General features: G+C 31.9%; 1 non-coding gene and 1 pseudogene across 1 annotated transcript; both read right to left on the bottom strand.

Moving 5' to 3' along the window:
• The window catches only part of LOC149221348 (DNA gyrase subunit B, chloroplastic/mitochondrial pseudogene), a 51,203-nt pseudogene extending 45,131 nt beyond the window's left edge, over positions 1-6,072 (bottom strand).
• On the bottom strand, positions 4,711-4,782 carry TRNAV-UAC (transfer RNA valine (anticodon UAC)). The gene has a single exon. It is a non-coding gene; the product is annotated as a tRNA-Val (tRNA).
• Positions 6,073-6,296: the final 224 nt, after the last annotated feature.

The raw sequence follows: 6,296 nt of genomic DNA on the forward strand, positions 1-6,296 counted from the left end.
AGGTATTTAATTCATTTAAATGCACACTTAGGTGTAATAACAAAAATGCAATGGGATTAAACAAGCATTCATTAACATTTCATAGCAACCAAGAATCTATGTTTAAATTAAATTTAACCACACATAACATGCATAATCCATCTTAATTTATTACAACAAATAATATTCAATCAAATTTCATAGACATTTGTTTTTTAACTAAGAATGGTCCAAGGAAATTAGTTTCATATGAACAATTTTCCTCCCAGTCATAGGCATCCACTCAAGATGCCATCCCCAAGTTCGGTTATGAGGTCACTAGGGAAACTCAATGTAAGATATAGCCTCCCACTCACTCAACGCAACCCATTTCTCTCATGGAATTATTACTTCACTCATTAAAAAGTATTACACATATAATCTAACCCACAGATATCAGTGACACTCTCTTTCACTTCCCTACACGACATAAGGAAGATCTTCCCCTACTATGGTCGACAATTCCTTAGGGATTTTATTCCCTTTAATTCTCTTTAGTGTAGGCATAAAGAGTTCAATATGTTGAATGTTTTCTAGGAATAACTTGGAATATTAAAATGTGCCTCTCAAATAACTAATGATCAATTTAACTAATGGGTGAAACATTCCTTAGTTACCCGACCTCTATGCTCATCTAAAACCTCTTTGTCTCTTCACCAAGGACAATTGATTCCCCTTTCATGGTGTTTATTTTGATCATCTTCAAATTTATGGTTAATTAGTAGAAGAGAATTAGCTAGCACTACAACCATAAGCCTTTTTTTATGCCTCAATTGCACCTTGAAATTACTTACGAAAAGGTTTTTTCAACCTATTGTGTGACTTTGTGATGCACCCATATTTTATATACGGGTCACGAATTAGGTTGATAATAAGTTGAAAAGTATTTTGTCCAAAAAACCAATATAATATATGTGAAAAATATAGGTCAAAATTATTTATAAAAATCATAATTTTAGATTCAAAAACATATCTTAAAAATGGATATTACAAATGTGATTGAAAAAAGATTTGATAGCTACCATTTATTACACAAATATTATAAATGAGGTAGAAAATTATTTTGAAAGTTTAATGGAAGGTATAGGTTGAAACTTTTATTTCAAAAAAATGTTCTTGATCATGAGCTCAGAGATGATCCTAGTGATAGTTAAAGATCAAATCCTAATTCTAACCTAAACTCACTTCCTACTCTTAAGCTTTTCTTGTCGATCCTAACAACTAGTTGAGTCTAAATCACATTCTAAGTAGCTATATTCAACTTTGGATTCATAAGCTCCACAATGATTTATATACATGTTATGTTGTTATGATTTATATTTAAATTAATGTTTGAATCTCTCTCCATTATTAATATCAATTACAACAATCTAATTTAATGTCATAGCATAATCAAACACCAAATTATGGTTGTTGTTGGATTGCATAGTGTTAAATGAATGTATATGGAATGTTACTTAAAAGCAATCCATCACGGCATGATAAATTCACTATGTAGAGATCCCCACCTATCTAATGCCTTGGTAACACTCCTCAAGTGACGTCGTCCTTGCTTCAAGAATTGATAATGTTAATGCTAGACTAGTACAATGATTGTTGGACACTTAAGTGGACCTTAGTTTACCAATTAAAGCCAAGAAATGGTTATTTTGTTGGGACAACGACATGATTTTGAGGCCTTAGGAAAATGAAGGAATGACTAGCTAAAACACAAGTGTAAGATTGTTCTAATGATAGAATAAAATATTTTCTAACGAGGAAGCTCCATTATTTTGTTGGGGAATGGAAAAATTCAAGAAGACATTCATGTATGAAGACATCTTTGAAATTTTATGTATAGAGTTTTCTAGTGAGTTTGTGTGAATGGTTGAATATGCTTGATGAATCCCACGTCACCATTGAGGAGACAAGAAGACAAGTAAGTTGAATCTTAAATCCAATAACTTTGGAGCATTGTGATCACTTGGTTAATCAAGCAATAGTCTTTTAGGGAGAGCAGACAATGGACGGATGCATTGTATCTAGTTTGTAGTAGAATTGTACTAGTTGTACTCAAAATCTAAGGACCAATTTTAGAATGGGTTTTGAGAGAGATTGGTGAACACAAACCCTACAAGGATAAAAATGTTGTTGGTGAAGGAAAACTTGTTTCCTACTAACCCACTGAGCATGTTATTGTAAAAAAAACATGAGAGCTCAAAGGACCAAATGACCATAGAGGACACAAACGCTAAAGAGAAAGTTGAACAAACTTTCAGGATGTAGAGATAAATAACTAGTGGTGGTTGAACTAGATTTGAGAAAATGAAGAAAGCTACGAGGAGTTAAAAAATGATATTAGTTAGGAAGGGAGTAGTGAATTCAGGATGAGAGATTTGGAGAATTTGAATAGGAAAGGTGAGTTAACCAGTGAATGTTTGCAAAACAAAGATTTGGTGATAAACATACATCAATAAGGAGTACGAGTCAAGGCATCTCAATGAGGTCTAATGAACACATTGGAGTGGGGTTACGAGAGATATGCGATTAGAAAGTGATAGGTTGGATACAATGTAGAATTGTGTTGTGGATGAGAAAGAATCAAATGATCTAATGGGAAACCATATTCTAAGGCTGACATATGTGTCCCTTCTATCTAGGGAGGATGAGAACATAGTAGTGGGCATGGAGCTAGACATTAGCAATGTTGGCCTCGTACTAACCCCATGCCTTTTGCTTCTTAAATACAATTAGGTAACACTACACTACCTTGTTAATAATGGTTCAAGTTCACTTAGTAGTTAGATTACTTATGGAGGAAAAATAGGAATTAGAGGAAGTAGTATTAACAATAGTGCAAGTTGAATATTATGAGTAGCACAATTGAGAGTTATAGATATTTAGAGAAAAAAATAAGAGTTTCATGAGTTTTAGTACCTATGATGTTTTGAATTATAACCTAGGAGAATGTAAGAGAAATAATATTAGAGTGACACACTATTTAAAAAATTTAGTCATATGTACATGCTTTGGAAAAAAAACATAATGATCCGCATACCTTGATATAAAACAAACCCTAAAAATGTCATTATTAAAATCTCTTGTGTAGTTACCTAGTATCATTCAAGTAGGATATCCCAATTATTTATGTTAGTAATGGTGTGATCATATTTTTCATTCTCTTAAAGGAACTCTTTCTAGACATGCACCCAATCAATCATAAATCATCCTAACATATATCTTCGAAGTAATATAAATTGCCCAATGACTATCCTCAAAATAATTCTCACCCATAGACTTGGTGACGGTGTAAGGATCTTATCACTAGTACAAAATGGCTAATTAGTTATTAAAACAATGACTACAATTTGCATATAAATGACTATTTTTCAGTCGATGACCAATAGTAGCTAATTTATAGTATCTTATAACGCGACCAAATTTTAGTCGTGTTTAGCTTATTCATTAATTGATTGTCTCAATTTTATCATCTAGCAGTATATTTAGTCATAAATTTGGTCATTAATTTAGTTATTGATTTAGTCATTTATTGCCACAATTAAAGATCAAATATACAACAAAATATGTTACTATATGATTATTTGAGAAAACCAATTAATGACCAAAGAAATATGACTAAAATGTTGGTCATGTTATAAGATACTGTAAATTAGGTACTAATAGTCACATATATGTAAATTTTAGTTGTCGTTTGAAACCAATTAATGACCAAAGAAATACGACTAAATTTTTTTCATGTTATAAGATACTGTAGATTAGATACTAATAGTCGTATATATGCAAAAATTTAAATGTAATTTATAATGAAAAATTAAACATTTGCAGTAGTAATTTATATTTTTTTGGTAGTTTCATATTCATTATATAAATGACTAATTTAGTAGTTTATATTCATTTCATTTATTTTCATTAATAATCATTATAAATGACTAACTTAGTCATATATTCATTTTATTTGGGTGCATCATTAATTCACTACAAGAAAAAACGACATTGGTGAGGGGTGAAAAATGCCACCATAAACTCATTGGTGATGGTCAAAAGAGCCTTCATCACCAAAAACTGAATGTCACTAAAGGTGGCATCACCAAAAGCATAGGTATTATGGTGACATTCAAAGTGTGTCACCAATACTAATTTATAATGACGGATAGATACCATCATCATTTCATATGAGCAATGGTGACAAACTATACTCTCGGTCACCAAAAATAAATGTCACCAAAGGTGGCATTGCCAAAGTTATAGGTGTTATGGTGACATTCAAAGGCCGTCACGAATATTGATTAAAATGACAGATAGCGACCGTCACCATTTCGTATGAACTACAATGATTTATTGTGATAGATCTTTCATGTCCGTCACTATTGGTGCATATATATGGTAACGTTCATTGACCGTCACTAAAATCTGCATTGCCAAAAATATAGGTGTTGTGGTGACATTCAAGGTCCGTCATGAATAATGACTATAATGACAAACAATTACCTTTATCATTACATATCAACAACAATGTTTATGGTTACACACCTTTCATGGTCATCATTATTGATGCATATATATGGTGACGTTCATTGACCTTCACCATTTCATATTTTTGTGAGGGTCGAAAGATGTCACCATAAGCTCATTGGTGATGGGAAAAAGAGCCTCTGTCACCAAAAACTGATCGTCACCATTCCATATGGATATCAGGGCACGATGGAATCGAACCACCAACCTCCTGCTTGTAAAGCAGGTGCTCTTCCATTGAGCTAGCGCCCTTTAAAGTTTTAGGCATTAAAAAATTAGGCCTTAAACTTTATAAAACTTTCAATTACTTATAAAACTTTGTAAAGTCTTGGCAAATATTTTACTAAACAAGAAAAATATATAATTTTATGTTTGTATTATATTTATATAATATACTAAAGATGTAATTATAATTTATTAGCACAACCAACAACTTATTTATCTCTTATTAAAATCACAATTGCCAGTTGGTGGCTTAGTTAATGACTTCAAATATTAAATATGATTAGAAATTGGTGGTCCAACTTATTTGATCACTAGAACAACTTCCAAAATTCAAGATACTGGATTAAAAAGGACTAACTACTATAGAAATTTCAACCTCACTTCTTCAAGTCGAGATGTAATTCATTATATATCTCTCCACCCAAGCTAGAATTCACTCTAGATTTCCCTTTATAATTCTTGTCCCCTTCAATCTCACATAATGTTTCTTCCCTTTAAAGAAAAGGAAATGTGTCATATATTACAATTAAAACACAAGACTAATACAAAAAATATTGTATCTATGGACAAAGTGTTACCGTTGATAGCTTCCTTGACCAATAAGAGCGGGAAGTGTCAAGGGCCTTAAGTTCCATCCTTGAATGAATCAATATGCATTCCAAAAGTCTACCTTGTTTGTATTATATGATAATATCCACTAACTTGACTTCAAAAGTTGGTGCTAAACTCAACTTCAAGGAATTTCAATTAAAGGCTATGTCACACAATTCAAGTTTGAGAATGATTAGGTTCAATTCAAATTCAAATCTTTTGAAATGGTTTGGATGAGGTTTTCCATTATATATTATAGAAATTAATATATAAGTTTATGTGCGTGCTATATTTATATAATATAATAAACATGTAATTTTAATTTATTAGCACAGCCAAGAACTTACTTTTCTCTTATTAAAATCACAATTCCTAGTTGGTGGCTTAGTTAATGAATTCAAATATTAAAGACGATTAGCAAGCTGTAATGTTATATTCTGTGATCACAACCTAATGAGCAAGACAAATCTTACTAGATCTTAAGGCAAAAGGCCCAATTGTCCTTTTGTTGAAATCAATGCCAGTGTTTTGGGTTAAAGAGACTGTATCATGATTTCTATCTAATGGCAATTTGCATGATGTGGGACTTACCATTCTATATGCCTCACAGCCTTCATGTTTGTCTTCAACCTCTACAAATGTTTTGAAAAGCCTGTTATCATCGGTGGGTCCTTCATCATAGAATAATCTTTTCCCGTTATGATCCTTGTACTCAACAACAACCATGGCACCTGCAAAGTAAATGCTATATATTGTTAGGAATAAAAGTGGATGGTAAAGCATGTAGCATGGGTACATTTCAGTGTAGGTATGGGAATGCTACACACTATAAATCATAGTTACTTGCCAACCTAGTAAGTTACCAAGTATTAGTAGAGAGAATGGATTACCAGTATACACATTGGCATGTAAGCAAGTCTAGATATTGATGTTTGGAAAAAAATTGGCTT

Source organism: Pinus tabuliformis, chromosome Q, assembly GCF_031772625.1.
Source record: "Pinus tabuliformis cultivar Carrire ecotype Pingquan chromosome Q, CPIR1, whole genome shotgun sequence".
NCBI lineage: Eukaryota > Viridiplantae > Streptophyta > Pinopsida > Pinales > Pinaceae > Pinus > Pinus tabuliformis.